General features: G+C 37.4%; 1 protein-coding gene and 1 pseudogene across 4 annotated transcripts in view; both read right to left on the reverse strand.

Annotated features, from left to right (window-relative positions):
- Positions 1–18,444, reverse strand: part of SLC9A9 (solute carrier family 9 member A9) — a 560,292-nt gene that overhangs the window by 226,011 nt on the left and 315,837 nt on the right. The window lies entirely within an intron of this gene.
- LOC103017392 (eukaryotic translation initiation factor 4 gamma 2-like) lies at positions 7,435–9,919 on the reverse strand (annotated as a pseudogene).

The following is an 18,444-nucleotide window of genomic DNA, read 5'->3' on the forward strand; positions in this document are numbered from 1 at the left end:
AACCCAATATTTCTTTGTTTGAGAATTCTTGGGTTCCTTATGCACTCCTGGCTGCTATCCAGCTCTCTCCCGTCCCCTGTATTTTTCATTGTTTTCTTTTAAACTTAATTTGACTTTTTAAAAACATGAGAATTTCAAAAGCACAGCCTATAAAAACACAACAGAACACATTTTAAGAAGATGAATAGGCATCATTAAGTAAGTAAAGCTAATATAGGAAATAAATGTAGTTACAGCTACAAGGAATTGAGCTTCATTAAACTGAATAAATACTATAGCCAGATTTTCTTGAAATCCTTGAGCTTATAACATAAGGGGAAGGTTATTTTCTATGAATTTGCTAAATTACTTTAGCCAGTAAACACTGATAATAGTGTTCTTATTTCTGGATGTTTCCCAGTTTTGATTCTTCCTTTTTTGGGGGCTATTAAGGTAAAAGTGTAGAGTTTTGTAAGGTTGCATTTAAGTTAATACACTATTAGGTTAAGAATAACTTCTCAAGTCTGCAACTTCAAAGTTCTTATTATCATGATATTGATCAGGAATATTGGTTCCCCAAATAAGACTGGCCTTAGATCTATTTTGATGAAATTAAACACACACACACACACACATGCACACACACGGGCACACCACAATATAGGAACACAAATTTCAAAGGTAGAGTCACCTTGTGATGTATGTAGTCCAGACATCTAGCCAATGCTTGATTGCTCCAACACTCTTGTTAACGGGCTCTCCAGCTTATAACTGAGCACAGCCAAAGGCAGAAACCTCACCACTTACCAAGGAAGCAAACGGCATTTTTAGACATCTATAACTGTAAGAAAATCTTTCCTTATGTTGAGCTGAAATTTGGTTCTCTATCACTTTCAACTACTTCTCCTACTTCTACTTCTTTAGCTCATAAAAAAAATAAGTCAAGTAGGGTATCATTTTATTCCATTCTGCTTTGCTCTAACAACAGAAAGGGGATTTCTATCAGAAGAGTTGCAGTTTAGGCAATTTTACAGTGTAGGCAGCAAGTGCCACTTTTCATCCTACAGTCTTGTTAGTCTTGAAAGTAAACATTTTGCTAGGAGTTTGTGGTTGGCATGTGGAGCCTCTAGTCTAGAATACCTGCAAAGGCTTGGGGGGTTAGAGTCACCGGAATTATGTTCAAATAAGTGTTCTCCAGAAGGATCTTCTCAGCAAATCTAATAGTACTGGCCTTTAGGAAAAAAAAAAAAAAAAAAAAAAAGGAGACGGCATAACATAATTTCTCGGTGGTTTGGCCAACAAATAAATTAGCTAGTTGAAACAATATATGTTCTTTGAAGAAATTAAATCCATGCTTTAAAAACATCTTTTAATGAAAAAACCAAGAGAAACATCGATATTGTTAGGCATTGGTATAAAAAAATTCACACATTATCAAAAATTTTAAAGGTCAATATCCCATTTCTTCTACTTTTTCATTTAGCTATTCTTAATCTCTTTTCTTATTCATCTTGTGTGTCTTTTTATCTTTATAATTAGCCTATGCTCAATTCTTTCTTGAGCAGGAGTGTGAAGAATGTACACAAAAAGGAAGATTTCTAATGATGTAATTTCTTTGGGTCTCTGAGTTGAATACCAATACCCCAGCCCTTGCCACTGATCTGAGTGACGACCACCCACAACATGGCTGAGGATATATTGTTCAATCCACCATGAGAATATTGTGCTCTTTCTACATGAAGATTTGCCACTGGCAACATACAGTATATTGAGCCCCAAACACTGTGAGCTGTGTTTGACTTCTTCCTGCCATCCCATTTCCTTGATGAAAGTGTTACAAACTAAAATGCCTAGTATTAAGGACATTACTCAGTGTTGTTTTATGATCAGCTATTTCACAATGTAATGCATAGAATAGCAGGACAAATGCAAAACACTAGAGCCAAACCAGTATTCACTGAGAAAGGCTTTGCCTCAGTATTTCAGATTGAGAAGTTGAAGCATGTGTTTGGAATAACACTTGGTTGTAAAGCTAGCTTGAAAATTTCCAGAGATTCTTTGCTTCATGTTATGTTACACCTAATAAACACTGTCATTTATGTTAGTGCATCTATCATATTTGAATTCCTTTGATAAACTTTCTGAATTAGATAATTTTGAATAATTTACTGTAATGGTACGACAGTAACCAGAACTTCTCAGAAAAAACTATTTTACCACCCTTACCCCACCTCCTATTTTTGAGGGAAAGTAATTTGAAGACTAGTTCAACTGATTTGCTATCTAACCTGACCAAAATCTTTGTTCAACTTTTCCTTTTGCTTTGAGGTCATCTCTTGTACAATACATGGAGGTAGGTTTTGCACAATTTAGAATGTAAAGAGGTATATATTTTTTCTTATGTATTTCAATCTGATTTTAAGTCTGATACAAGTATATAACACAACTTTATATTATATGTAAATAGTAATATTCAAACTCTTAATTTTTTGTTTTCCAGATGGTTAAAGAGTTCATTGATTTGACTGACAAAGAAAAAAATCACAATGAAGGGTTAAAAAGCATTTTAATTATGAAGAAGATTTTGAATTCAATTTCTGAACTATGGTGGATTGGATTATGGAAAGGCATTCAATAGAAGGTTTGAAGCTTAGAGTAGAACATTGTGCTAAACATGATAAGAAATTGGAACATGTGAAAGAGTCTTTATAAGTCAGAGAAATCAATGAAAATGAGACAAAAATATATGACAACTGAATAATGCCATGTAATTAGAAAACAGCTGCCAAGTGATTTTTATGAAGGCACGAATATCACTAAATCAATAGCTGATGAAAATTAAGTTTGCTTGACTTGTTTCTTTGTAATGGAGAGTTAAAATGTAGTGAATGTAGATTGTCAGCGCTTGTATTGAACTCCAGAAAACTCTTATTTTACACCGATTAACTTTGTTGAGCTTCTTTTTCAGCAAGATTTATAAAGCCCCCTCCCTGAAGCCTCTTTGTATTGAAGCTACTGCACACCCTTGACAATATAAATAAAATGTCAAAAATTATGAATGATTACAGTACGTGAATGTATTTCCCTTTGTTTCTAAGGAAGGCAATTTTATTTTCACATAAAAACCAGGCATGTATCAATCGATTCTGAATGAGAGTTTTAGCTTTGACTTACTTTGGTGGTTTGGAGCTAATTTTATTTTTGTTCCAAACTCTTTGGGTACTTCAGAGTTACCACACAAAGATCCCTCAGAAAGTTCTCTTGGGCTACATGTGTATTTTTGATGATATTCAGAATGAGTTTGTATGCAAAACAAATCATATTCAAATATCGAGGGAAAGACTCAGCTGTAGATATGCCCTAGAAGATCTTAATCAGTCTCTACTCTCTAGTTTAACCCTCCATTCCTTCTTACCACGTAAATTTTTAGGCTTAATGAGAGTCAGTTCCACTTGTTCCAAAGTCTGTTTATCTTTGCTTTAAATTGGTATCTGTAATTGTTAATTTAACTACGTAGATTAAGTGTGACTATGAAAGAAAGAGTTGATGCTTTTCAAAACTAAGTTAAATATGTAGAAAAGACTTGGTAAAATTTAGTTGCATAGAAAATGCTACTAAATTAGTGGTGAGCAGGACAACTATAAAACGTTTAAATACAGAAAAATTCTTAACGTATATGCTTTGCCGATGTCTTTAATTCTTGGCTCTGAACTAAAGACACAGAAATAGAAACTGGAAGTTCTGGTAGATATATTTTGGGTGTGCTTTGTGCAAGAAAGGCATCCGAGAACCCTAAGATTCAAAGAAAAAGCATTGAATCTTTATCAAAAGATTGGCAAATGAATATGCATTTATGTAAGTGACGATTAAATGTTGGAGGTATTTGTATCATTTTAAAATGATTCCTTGCTTTAACTGACTTTTCCATTAAGTGACTGATGCTAATTTTGTTTTAGATAAAAGTGGTGCCTGTTTTTCTCTCTTTTAATACTTTTTTTGTATTTAATATTTCCATTTGATTATTTTTTACGACATCTTGTACCTGTTCCAAATTACTAATATTCTTCTTTATCTCTTTAAGGATACTAATTATGTGTATTTTAAACTGTTGGCTTGCCTTTTCCAATAGTTTTGCTTCTTGTGGTCTATGTCCAGATTTTGGTCTCTGTTTTAAGTGGTTGTGCTTATTGGGCATTTTGTTATTTTGGCCTGTGAGCCCATATTTTCCTGGGGTCAATCCTGTCTGCCAATGTTATGAGGGACACACACTAGAGTGTTCCTTCAGTGATTTTTAGGAGATGAGCAGGGATGAGCTCCAGGGTGGAGAAAGCCCTCAGCACCATCAAACTTTTGATCGCCCCCCAAAAATGAACTGGTTTCACTCCTCTGGCAATTCCTCTGTCAGGGATTCACCCTTAAACCCTTAGAACATAGCAACACTGGGAAGAGGCAGTCTCTCTAGGTCATTTTCCATCATCCTGGGGGTTTGGAGGCACAGGAGATGGAGGACAGAGGATGCTCAAAGGCAGGGCAACTGGTCATCCTGCACTTTTGTCAACTTCTTCACTGCCCAGATGCTACTTCCAGGGCTACCACAATGGATGCTCTAGGCTATTGCAATGAGGTGGGCGAAGATCACCCCAAAACAATAAAGGCAAGAAGCAAATGCAGAAGTTAAAATCTCTAACTGATTCTCTCTTCGGGCTCCTGCTTTCGCTGCTGTGCAGGTGTGGCCATCCTTCATACCACTTCGACCACCTCTGGCCTCTGGACTCTGGCCTCTCCAGGTATTCTTATAGTTTTTATTACTTGCTTGGTTCCATGTTTTCTCTCAATTATGTAGTTTCTCCAGGTTTCATTTGGGAAGAAGGAGCCAGCAGCTGAAGCTAGTTTGCTATCTTGTGATCACTGAATTTTGTATTATTTTTAAAGTTAAAGTTACTGATTGAGAATGATAGATGGTATTGAAGTGTTCTCCTCCATAGGGGTTTCTGAGTTTAATTTGAGTCAAACTACTGAAAAGCCTGCTCAAGGCAAAACTGGGGATATGAGGTAGTCTATGGCCTATGCCCTTGGCCTCTCTGTGTGGGGCACTTCCTCCCTTTCCATGGGTGAGGAAATCATATATTTCAGACTTTTGGGGACCGACCTATTTTCATACACTTTGTTCTTTTGTCCCCATCTAAGTACTATTGTGCTTTTCTATCCTCTATTCTATTTTTGGTTTGGAAAACAAAGTTACTCTACCCTAAGAGATTTCATTCCTTGTACCCCTTATACTTCAGACGCCAAATATCCTAGAATCTTGACTTCTGGAAAATCAAACCGAAAATTCAGGAAAATGGGTAAGTCACAAACAAGCAATTTCTTAAAGAAGATATACAGATGACCCCAAAACTAATCTGTAAGTTTCAGAAGGGCACCTAGCACATTTGTTGTGTTTGTCACTGAACACCAACTCCCAGCAGAGAGCTTAGCATATCATAATGCTCAATAAATATCTATTGAATAAACAAAGTGAATAAAAAGGGAACTCTAAGGAATTGCCTGTGTCACTGTAAGTTTGCACAATCTTCCTTCATGGAAATTTAAGAAAATATAATAAAATTTATAAGATGTAAAACCTTGATCTGAACAATTCTACTTCTTGGAATTTTTCCTAAGTAAATAATGTGACAAGTATACATAGATTACATCAAGATGTTCATTGCTTAAAATAAAAAGATATGGACGACAACCAAAACATACATCAAAAGAAGAATGCTTAAACAATTTAAAAGGGATTACACTTCTGAAGGTTCACTGCCATGTATGATGTTTCCTATGGCTTTTTACCAGATACATTTTATCAGATAAAGGAAATTCTTCCCTTCTATACTTTGCCAGGAATTTTTAAAATAAATATTTGTTTAATCTTTCATATTCAATGCTTTTTCTAAATCTACTGAGATATTTTCATTTGTTTATGTGGTAAATTATACTTACAATATTTTAATATTAGAGCATACTTACATTCCTGGGACAAACCCAGCTCAGTCATAATGTACTTTTGATCTACATTGATGAATTTGGATTGCTGATATTGTTTTCACAATCTTTGTATCTACGTTCATAAGTGAGATTGGCATACATGTTTCATTTTTATTACTGCCATTGACTGGTTTTTATTTCAGGAGTATTATAATAGTGTCATTAAATGACTTGGGAAGCATTCCTCCTTTATCTTTTTTCTTAAAAGGTAAGTATAAAATTGAATGATTTGTTTCTTGAAAGTTAGATAGAACTCACCTATGGAACAATCTGGGCCTTGGTTTTTTTTTGGTGAATGGATTTTTAGCAACTGATTCAATTTCTTTAATGATTATAAGTCTACTTAATTCTTTTTCCCCTTCAGACAGTTTTTGTTTTTTTTTGAGTATCACAATGTTTATTGATAGATACAAGTATATAAGATCAGGGCATGAACATGACTTGATAAATTAAGTAGACTTAATTTCAATACTATAATAAGAGGGACCAATTCAAATTCTCACCATTTGTTTCACACCCACAAAGACCACTTCAAGGGCATTTACGATCTCTCAAAACTGATCAGTTTTGTGCAAGTAAACCACATTTCTTTTAAAAAGACTTGTGCACTTGCCCAGGCTCAAGGATATTAAAATCTAGCACATAAAGCCCATTACTAGAGGTAGAAATACAGGCAATACACTATTACGGCAGCAACCATCAATTACAGTTAAGAATTTTTCTGTAACAACCAAATGGATAATCAAATATTGCAACAACTCAAGTATTACTGAGCAAAGTGCATTTCTACAGTATTCAGTGTTGCTATTCAGTCTTCTAACTTAAAACAGCCTATTGGGCTTCCCTGGTGGCGCAGTGGTTGAGAATCTGCCTGCCAATGCAGGGGATAAGGGTTCGAGCCCTGGTCTGGGAAGATCCCACGTGCCGCGGAGCAACTAGGCCCGTGAGCCACAACTACTGAGCCTGCGCGTCTGGAGCCTGTGCTCCGCAACAAGAGAGGCCACGACAGTGAGAGGCCCGCGCACCGCAATGAAGAGTGGCCACAGCTCGCCACAACTAGAGAAAGCCCTCGCACAGAAACGAAGACCCAACACAGCCAAAAAAAAAACAAACAAAAAAAACAGCCTATGATAACTGGCAGCAAAGAAGGTCCTTGCAATAGACTGCCTCTGCTTAACTTGATGTAATTACTGCATGCTGCTAGTATACTAAGCGTTAAAGATACTCCTAAAATATTTGATGGTAGACTATGATTAAGACATTACACAACAAAAAAAAACCTTATGCAGAAAGAAATCCTAACAGACGTGCTTCTGCTTTAAATATTGTGAAAATGCTACAGCGGAATGAATTTTCGTAGTGGTTAGGTCAAATGCAGTTACATCATAGCACCAGTATGTTTTGCACAATTTAAGTAAGGCTTTGGCTGGTTTTTTTAGTCAGCTTCTTCCTCTGATTCTTCTTCTTCAGCAGTTTCTAGCCAGGTTAGCCACCGATTCACCTGGAACAAAGCCTTGCCTTTCCCTGGAAACTCTTGGGTTATATCTTCTTTCCAAGCCAAGAAAGCTTCTTCTTCAATAATCTCCATGTCATAGAAGTGAACAAAATGTGAAGTAACATGCCTTTCGGGAAGTTGCTATTGTAGCAGTGCACCTGAAGAGCATAGAGGGCACTGACTTGTAGATCAGCATGATCATGAAGAAATTTCTGCATTACTGGCTTGAAGGAAAGAAGCAGTTGTTTTTCCTGCTCTAACTGTTCTTTGGAAGGAGCAGAGGAAGAATCTGTTTCATCACTGGGTTGGTTTACTTCACTAGAAACGTACTGTAAGAAGCTAGTCATTAAGATGTTCACAAATCCTTTATCTACATGAAGTTTGGGAGAGATGTTATCTTTAATCCACTTATATATGGTTTGAGGAGATGGATCCAACTTTATTTGCTTTAACAGTTCCTTCTCCAATTTGAGGAGTGGGAATAAGAAACTCAGTCCCTTTCCTTCCAAGGTCTCTAATACACAGTCCTTATTCTGGTCAATTTCTGGGAGCATTTTCTGCATATTGACCTTGCTTTGTTGGAAGAGCTCTGTTAACCATTCTCAAGCTTGTAATTTAGCTAATTGCTGAAGACAAAATAAGAAGAGAGGAAAATGGGTGCCACTTTCCAGTGGTTGAGCTAGTTCTGAAATGCTGCAGCTCCAAAATGATAGTACGAGCTACAAACTGTGCTAAATATGATTTCACCAAGGGGATGTCAACTTCCAGTTTGGGGCACTGGTCCAATACATTCAGGAAAGCCTGCATGAAGTTGTCACTTGTGACTGTCCCTTCCTCTTTGAGTAAACTGATCAAAGAACTTGCTTTTTCTTTATCTTCATCACTTCTGTCTAGTGTCAGGATGATTACTTTGCTTAACATATCGGGGAGAAAACGTTTAGGAGCCCTCATCTCTCTTACACCATTGACAGCTTCGTTTCCATTTCCACTATTCAAATATTCGGTTACGACAGTTTTGGTTAATTTAAGCAGCTCTTCCTTTGATGGTGGTGGCTTTTTACTGGTCTTGGCAGGCTTTTCCTGAATAAGTGGTGGATTAGTTTTGAGACCAAGCTGAGGTGTCTGTCCCAGAGGTGGTGTTTGAGTGAGTGGTGGTTGTGCACTAGGAGAAATCATAGTTATCTGGCACTTGATTTTTATTCATTAGGAAAGACTGAGCAGGTCTCAGGCTAATCTCATTTGCATTAAGCTGTCCTTAGAAAACCGAGGTGGCATATCCTTCGACTGTCCTTGCAGCTGGGATAAGAGTCCCTGACTCTCGTTATGGTAGAGCTGGCTTAGCCCCTGGTTTTCATAAACTTGCCTTCCATCTCCCCAAACTACGATTGTGTGGGAGGCATGATGTGTCCCCCATGGCCATTGAAGAGTTGATTTGAACGATGACGCCCCAGGGTGGGTGAAAATCTATCCTGGATAACTCCTGGACCAGTACCAACTCCACTACCTGGCATTTGTCCAAACATGTCAGCAAGTCCTCCAAGTGCGTCCCTATCCATTTTCATCCTGGGTGGCATGAATGGTCCCTCCAGAAAGAAGTCACTTCTCATCCCTTGAGCCATAGGAGCAGGAATAAACACTCCTAGATCTTTTAATGCATCTTGACGGATTTGATTGATCGTCTTTGTTCCATTGTCAAGAAAAGCCTTGCGAGGAACTCAATGGTGTTCTCTCAACTCTACAGTATCCTGCAGCGGCAATTCCTTACTTAACATCAAGGAGCACATTCGGGCAAAGTACTGATCCTTTAAAGACTTGGCTTGTTCATGGTCTAACCTAGGTCCCACTGTCCTCATTATCTGACAGGGGCACTCTAAATCCTCTCCCATATCTTTGAGTTGGACTCTCTTCTTTTTTTCCAATAATGTTTTGATGCACTTATGAAGGATAGATGCATGAATAAGATCAAGCTTTCCAAGTTCTCCAATGAATTTGATGTTCCCCAACATCTTGATCTTAGCAATGGCTCTCTGTTCCTCCTCCTCGGGGAGGAGGGGATTTTCATGCTTATCACAGACATCAACATTTCTGGTTCGGTTTTCAAATTCATCTTGTAATTTGGAAATTAGGAGGTGTCTGAATGTTGTGCTTTGCTTCTGTCCTGCTTGACCCTCTGCTGCTGGACCATCAAAGTTTGGTGCATCTTCTGCCAATCGCAGACATAGCTGAGCATACAGTGAGCTATATTTTGGCTCTTCTAGGGCTTTGTCCACAATCAGCAGTATGACCCCTTTAAGGATGAGTTTAGACTCTACACCCACATTGAGGAACTCAAGGCATAGCTTGTCAGACTTCTCAGGAGTAAGCTTATTTACTATGCCTCTTACTTTCCTGAAGATTGCATCATGTCGTTCTTTTTTTTTTTAATTTTTTTTTTTTAAACTTTCGGTTTATTTATTTATTTATGGCTGTGTTGGGTCTTCGTTTCTGTGCGAGGGCTTTCTCTAGTTGTGGCAAGCGGGGGCCACTCTTCATCGCAGTGCACGGGCCTCTCATTATCGCGGTCTCTCTTGTTGCGGAGCACAGGTTCCAGACGCGCAGGCTCAGTAACTGTGGCTCACGGGCCTAGTTGCTCCGTGACATGTGGGATCTTCCCAGACCAGGGCTCGAACCCGTGTCCCCTGCATTGGCAGGCAGATTCTCAACCACTGCTCCACCAGGGAAGCCCATGTCGTTCTTTTTCATTTGCGGAGTTGTTTGCTGCGGAGTTGTCATCTCGTCTAGTGCTTGATGCAGGAATCCATTTCTGAGCCTTCTGCCCTGGGGTTTTCCCCAGGAACTCGCTGTTGCCAGCAGTCTTGGGGTAGTGCTGAGGTGCACCCTTAATTCCTCCTCCGCCCGAAGAAGCACTGAAACGAGAAGCACCCACTTCTACCATCGCACTCTCCACTTTGGCAGCTTGACAATGAAGAATCTTCAAAAGAATAATATTAATGGATGGGGTGGGGAAAGAAGGGGATGGGAGAAGTGAAAAACCTTCACCGAGAACTCAGCAGCTGCCACTGCAGCTGTCTCCTCAGGATCCAGTCATCCGGGACGGGGAAGGGAGGGGGAGGGGAACGGAAAACAAAAAACGGGGAGCCCCTTCAAACAGTTTTGGTAAGTTATATGGTTCTACGAAACTGCCTTTTTCACCTAAGTTCTTAGATTTATTTGCATCGAGTGTGCATGACATCTTCTTATCTTTTTAACCTCCACAGCACCTATGGTATTGTCCTCCTTTTCTTTTCTCACATTGTTAATTTTTGTTGTTTTTTTTTTTTTTGCCTTATCCAGATTGTCTATTTTATTGGGTTTTTTCAAAGAAACAATTTTTTGGCTTTGTTGATCCTCTCTATTGTAGTTTTGCTATTTCTTTTCTTTTGTTTTTACTGCTTTTACCTTTATTTTTTATTTAATTTTGTTCTTTGGACTTGTTCTGCTTGTTCCTTTTCTTACCTCTTAAACTGATATTTTTACTCATTAGATTTAAATTCTTTGTAGTTTTTAACATAAACATTAAAGGATATAAATGCTCTAATTTCATTTCAATACCACATTTAATTAGTTGCAAATTTTGATGTGCAGCTTTAATTGTATTTCTTTTGTAAAATTAAATACAATTAAACAAACAATACATAAATATGCTTAGAAATAACTAGAACATTTCAGATGATAGAGTCCCCTTTGACTATTCCTCCTGGTCCCTCCCACATCCATCCCATGTAGTCCATTTTTATCTAGAAAGGTATTCTCATTAAAATATATTTTTTGTACATGTTTTTCAAAAACAGTACTATTTTGAAAATATGCTGAAGGAAAATATAGTATCATTTAAAAAATTTGCTGGTTGTAGGTTTACACATGGCTAATTTAATAGATACTACAAAATTGCCCTCTAAATTAGTATATTTTTTACCTTTACATGAGCAGTTTATTGGAATATCTGGTTCCCTAAAACCTTAAAACACCTAGCCTGGTCAACTCTTAAAAATTTTGTCAATCTCATGAATATTATCTTATTATCATTTTATTTGTCGCCCTGATTAATAGGGAGTTTGGGCAACTTCTCATGTTTATTGACCAATTGGAATTGCTGTTCAATGAATAGCCTATCTTTTTCTTTAACCATTTTCTTTAGATTTTTGTTTAAAATTATTCTTGTTATATATTGAGTAGACAATATGTAATATTTATAACTATGAAATATAAAAATAGATAATAAAGCATATGCCTACACATTCCCCATACTGTTAAAGAAAAAGAACATGGCCTTTATACTTCAGAATTGCTCTCTGCTCCTCTGTGATCCCATCCCTTCCTTTCTGTCTCTGTGGTAATCACTATCCTAAATTTTGTGTACCTTATGGCCTTGTTCTTTATAATTTTTCTGCAAATCTTAACATCTCTAAACAATATATTATTTTGTTGTTATGTTTTTCAAATTTATATAAATGAAATCACATTGAATATATTGCTCAATATTTTGTTTTTGAGATTCATCGTGTTGTTTTGCTATAGTTCTGATTCATTCATTTTCCCAGCTATATGATATAAGCAATGGAAATGCAGTTATCCATTCTACTGTTGATGAACATTTGGGTTGTTTCCAGTTCTTTGCTTTTACAAACGGTGGAGCTTTGACTATTCTTGTACCTGTCTCCTGATGCAGGTATGAAGCACTTAACCAGAGAGTATCTACTAGGAGTGGAACTGCTAGGTCAGAAGGGACATTGATCTTTTGCTTTACTGGTACTGTCAAATTGCTTCTCAAATTTACCCTCCCACCAGCAATGTGTAAATGTTCCAGTTGCTCCACACTCTTGCCCAAACTAGGCATTCACTCATTCATTCATTCATTTATACATTCACTCAACAAAAAGTTATTGAGGACTTACTATGTACCAGCCACTATTCTAGGTGCTGGAAATGCAGTAGTGAACACAACTGACAAAAACACTTGCCTTTTGGAACTTAAATTCTGTAGAGGAGACATTAAACAAGATAAACAACTAAAATATATAGCATATTAGTGATATGAACTAAGGTTAAAAAAATAAAGCAGGAAGGGAGATATAAAATATCAAGGCTTTCTTTCCCCCTCCAAGGAGTTCACTCTGCTGCCAGGGAGATGAGAGCCACAGCTGTTAGACAGCAGTCCTGATACTCTTGCCTGCAAGAATGAAGGCTAGAGTTAACGACCTCCCTCCCCCCAGGAGAGGGCAAGCCTGATGGAGAAATATTGAGAGGGAAAGTGCAGAGGTCAGAAATGATCTGATGTGCCGTGTGGCCAAAACAGGAAGCTAAGTAGGAAAAAGTGGGGTTATTCAGTGTGCTGGCTGAACAACCCCCTTCTTCTCACTGACTTTGTCCCAGAAATTTCAATAGCTCCAGATTATTTTTGGCTTTTGGTTTCCCCTCACTGGAGGCTGAAAAATAATTATCAAGGTGGATGTTGAAATTTTAGATAGAGTCCAATGAAACTATTACTGACTTAAAGTAAAGACAAAGTAAAGACCTAAAAAAAAAAGTGAAGATGCAAGCCAGGTAGACATTTGGAAGAGGGACAGCCCAATTAGAGCTAGCAGCAACACAAAGGCTCTGAAGAATATCAAGGAACCCAGTGTGGTTGGAACAGAGAGGCAGAATGCGAGAGATCAGAATGAGAACCATGAACACGGTGATCTAGGAACTTGAAGGACTTAGTGAAGGATTTTGGCTTTTACTGGGGAAGAAGAGAGGCACTGGAGGGTTCTGAGCAATAGAGTGACATCGTTCTGATTATGCTTTAACACCATCCTTCTTGCTACCGTGCTGCAAATAGAAGCCAGTGATGAAGCAGAAGGGCCAGTCTGATGGTTATTGTAATAGTCCAGGTGGGAGATGTCAGTGAACCTGGACTAGAGTGGCAGTGATGCAGCTGGTGAGAGGAGAGAATATTCTGAATATATTTTTAAAATAGAAATGAGATGATTTGCTGAAGGCCAAAGACGAAGTCAAAGATGACACAAAGATTTTGGCCTAAACAGATAAAATAATCCTAACGAGGTTAATGCCTCTACGAGGTAGGAAGAATTAATAGCCTCATTTAATAAATGAGGAAACCAAAGCCCAAAGAAGTACAGTAACTTGCCCAAGACCAAATAACTACGTATGTGGATCTGGGATTTGAACCCAGCTAGGCTGACTCCAGAATCTGTACTCTTAACCACTCAATTATATTTTTCAATTTTTTTCAACCTGGTAGTTATGGTTTGAATTCCCTATGTGACCACTGATTTGAATATTTTGTGATATATTGATGATTATTAGGATTTCTTCTCATATGAAATATCTACTATCTTTGTCTAGTTTTTTTTTTTTAAGCTTTTTTCCTCTTGTATCTTTTCTTTTTTTAATTAATTAATTTATTTTTGGCTGTGTTGGGTCTTCGTTTCTGTGCGAGGGCTTTCTCTAGTTGCCGCAAGTGGGGGCCACTCTTCATCGCGGTGCACGGGCCTCTCACTATCGCGGCTTCTCTTCTTGCAGAGCACAGGCTCCAGATGCGCAGGCTTAGTAGTTGTGGCTCACAGGCCCAGTGGCTCTGCGGCATGTGGGATCTTCCCAGACCAGGGCTCGAACCCGTGTCCCCTGCATTGGCAGGCAGATTCTCAACCACTGTGCCACCAGGGAAGCCCCCTAGTTTTCAAATCAATGGGTAGTTTATCTTTTTCTTATTGATTTGTAGGAATTCTTTATATATTCTGGAATATATGATCCTTTGGTAGTTATATGTCAAATTGCAAATATTTTCTCTTGTTTATGACTAGCCTTTCTCCTGTTTTTATGATGTCTTTTGATGAACAAATGTTCTTTATTTTAGTGAAGTCAAATAGATCAAACTTTTCCTTTATTTATTTTTTGTACTTTAGAAGTCTTCTGAAATAAAAGGAAAAATTAATCTATGCTGTTACAGTCAAGACAGTGGTTACTCTTTTGGGGAAGAGCAGGGAGGTGACTGTAAGGGGCATTAGAGAGGCTTTTGAGGTGCTGATAATGCTTCTTTTTTTTTTTTTTTTTTTTTTAAGATTTTTAGAAATTTCATGTAATGTCTGAAACATTTATATTAACATATTTCCATACAAATAACCCAATGAAAGTTTAGTATTAGTTGTTTTGTTTGTTTTTTTATACTGCAGGTTCTTATTAGGCATCAGTTTTATACACATCAGTGTATACATGTCAATCCCAATCACCCAATTCAGCACACCACCATCCCCACCTCATCGCAGTTTTCCCCCCTTGGTGTCCATATGTCCATTCTCTACATCTGTGTCTCAACTTCTGCCCTGCAATTTGGCTCATCTGTACCATTTTTCTAGGTTCCACATACATGCATTAATATACGATATTTGTTTTTCTCTTTCTGACTTACTTCACTCTGTATGACAGTCTCTAGATCCATCCACTTCTCAACAAATGGCTCAATTTCGTTCCTTTTTATGGCTGCGTAATATTCCATTGTATATATGTACCACATCTTATTTATCCATTCGTCTGTTGATGGGCATTTAGGTTGCTTCCATGACCTGGCTATTGTAAATAGTGCTGCAATGAACATTCGGGTGCATGTGTCTTTTTGAATTACGGTTTTCTCTGGGTATATGCCCAGTAGTGGGATTGCTGGGTCATATGGTAATTCTATTTTTAGTTTTTTAAGGAACCTCCATATTGTTCTCCATAGTGGCTGTATCAATTTACATTCCCACCAACAGTGCAAGAGGGTTCCCTTTTCTCCACACCCTCTCCAGCATTTGTTGTTTGTAGATTTTCTGATGATGCCCATTCTAACAGGAGTGAGGTGATACCTCATTGTAGTTTTGATTTGCATTTCTCTAATAATTAGTGATGTTGAGCATCTTTTCATGTGCTTCGTGGCCGTCTGCATGTCTTCTTTGGAGAAATGTCTATTTAGGTCTTCTGCCCATTTTTGGATTGGGGTGTTTGTTTCTTTGATATTGAGCTGAATGAGCTGTTTATATATTTTGGAGATTAATCCTTTGTCCGTTGATTCATTTGCAAATATTTTCTCCCATTCTGAGGGTTGTCTTTTCGTCTTGTTTATGGTTTCCTTTGCTGTGAAAAAGCTTTGAAGTTTCATTAGGTCCCACTTGTTTATTTCTGTTTTTATTTCCATTACTCTAGGAGGTGGATCGAAAAAGATCTTGCTGTGATTTATGTCAAAGAGTGTTCTTCCTATGTTTTCCTCTAAGAGTTTTATAGTGTCCAGTCTTACATTTAGGTCTCTAATCCATTTTGAGTTTATTTTTGTGTATGGTGTTAGGGAGTATTCTAATTTCATTCTTTTACATGTGGCTGTCCAGTTTTCCCAGCACCACTTATTGAAGAGACTGTCTTTTCTCCATTGTATATCTTTGCCTCCTTTGTCATAGATTAGTTGACCATAGGTGCGTGGGTTAATCTCTGGGCTTTCTATCTTGTTCCATTGATCTATGTTTCTGTTTTTGTGCCAGTACCATATTGTCTTGATTACTGTAGCTTTGTAGTATAGTCTGAAGTCAGGGAGTCTGATTCCTCCAGCTCCATTTTTTTGCCTCAAGACTGCTTTGGCTATTCGGGGTCTTTTGTGTCTCCATACAAATTTTAAGATGATTTGTTCTAGCTCCGTAAAAAATGCCATTGGTAATTTGATAGGGATTGCATTGAATCTGTAGATTGCTTTGGGTAGTATACTCATTTTCACAATGTTGATTCTTCCAATCCAAGAACATGGTATATCTCTCCATCTGTTGGTATCATCTTTAATTTCTTTCATCAGTGTCTTATAGTTTTCTGCATACAGGTCTTTTGTCTCCCTAGGTAGGTTTATTCCTAGATATTTTATTCTTTTTGTTGCAATGGTAAATGGGAGTGTTTCCATAATTTCTCTTTCAGATTTTTCATCATTAGTGTATAGGAATGCAAGAGATTTCTGTGCATTAATTTTGTAACCTGCAACTTTACCATATTCATTAATTAGCTCTAGCAGTTTTCTGGTGGCAGTTTTAGGATTCTCTATGTATAGTATCATGTCATCCGCAAACAGTGACAGTTTTACTTCTTCTTTTCCAATTTGTATTCCTTTTATTTCTTTTTCTTCTCTGATTGCCGTGGCTAGGACTTCCAGAACTATGTTGAATAATAGTGGTGAGAGTGGACATCCTTGTCTCGTTCCTGATCTTAGAGGAAATGCTTTCAGTTTTTCACCATTGAGAATGATGTTTGCTGTGGGTTTGTCATATATGGCCTTTATTATGTTGAGGTAGGTTCCCTCTATGCCCACTTTCTGGAGAGTTTTTATCAGAAATGGGTGTTGAATTTTGTCAAAAGCTTTTTCTGCATCTATTGAGATGATCATATGGTTTTTCTTCTTCAATTTGTTAAGATGGTGTATCACATTGATTGATTTGCGTATATTGAAGAATCCTTGCATCCCTGGGATAAATCCCACTTGATCGTGGTGTATGATCCTTTTAATGTGTTGTTGGATTCTGTTTGCTAGTATTTTGTTGAGGATTTTTGCATCTATATTCATCAGTGATATTGGTCTGTAATTTTCTTTTTTTGTAGTGTCTTTGTCTGGTTTTGGTATCAGGGTGATGGTGGCCTCATAGAATGAGTTTGGGAGAGTTCCTTCCTCTGCAATTTTTTGGAAGAGTTTGAGAAGGATGGGTGTTAGCTCTTCTCTAAATGTTTGATAGAATTCACCTGTGAAGCCATCTGGTCCTGGACTTTTGTTTGTTGGAAGATTTTTAATCACAGTTTCAATTTCATTACTTGTGATTGGTCTGTTCATATTTTCTGTTTCTTCCTGATTCAGTCTTGGAAGGTTATACCTTTCTAAGAATTTGTCCATTTCTTCCAGGTTGTCCATTTTATTGGCATAAAGTTGCTTGTAGTAGTCTCTTAGGATGTTTTGTATTTCTGCGGTGTCTCTTGTAACTTCTCCTTTTTCATTTCTGATTTTATTGATTTGAGTCCTCTCCCTCTTTTTCTTGATGAGTCTGGCTAATGGCTTATCAATTTTGTTTATCTTCTCAAAGAACCAACTTTTAGTTTTATTGATCTTTGCTATTGTTTTCTTTGTTTCTATTTCATTTATTTCTGCTCTGATCTTTATGATTTCTTTCCTTCTGCTAACTTTGGGTTTTGTTTGTTCTTCTTTCTCTAGTTTCTTTAGGTGTAAGGTTAGATTGTTTACTTGAGATTTTTCTTGTTTCTTTAGGTAGGCTTGTATAGCTATAAACTTCCCTCTTAGAACCGCTTTTGCTGCATCCCATAGGTTTTGGGTCGTCGTGTTTTCATTGTCATTTGTCTCTAGGTATTTTTTTATTTCCTGTTTGATTTCTTCAGTGATCTCTTGGTTATTTAGTAACGTATTGTTTAGCCTCCATGTGTTTGTCTTTTTTACGTTTTTTTCCCTGTAATTCATTTCTAATCTCATAGCGTTGTGGTCAGAAAAGATGCTTGATATGATTTCAATTTTCTTAAATTTACTGAGGCTTGATTTGTGACCCAAGATGTGATCTATCCTGGAGAATGTTCCGTGTGCACTTGAGAAGAACGTGTAATCTGCCGTTTTTGGATGGAATGTCCTATATATATCAATTAAATCTATCTGGTCTATTGTGTCATTTAAAGCTTCTGTTTCCTTATTTATTTTCATTTTGGATGATCTGTCCATTGGCGTAAGTGAGGTGTTAAAGTCCCCCACTATTATTGTGTTACTGTCGATTTCCTCTTTTATAGCTGTTAGCAGTTGCCTTATGTATTGAGGTGCTCCTATGTTGGGTGCATATATATTTATAATTTTTATATCTTCTTCTTGGATTGATCCCTGGATCATTATGTAGTGTCCTTCCTTG

This window comes from Balaenoptera acutorostrata, chromosome 4 (genome assembly GCF_949987535.1).
Source record: "Balaenoptera acutorostrata chromosome 4, mBalAcu1.1, whole genome shotgun sequence".
Classification (NCBI taxonomy): domain Eukaryota; kingdom Metazoa; phylum Chordata; class Mammalia; order Artiodactyla; family Balaenopteridae; genus Balaenoptera; species Balaenoptera acutorostrata.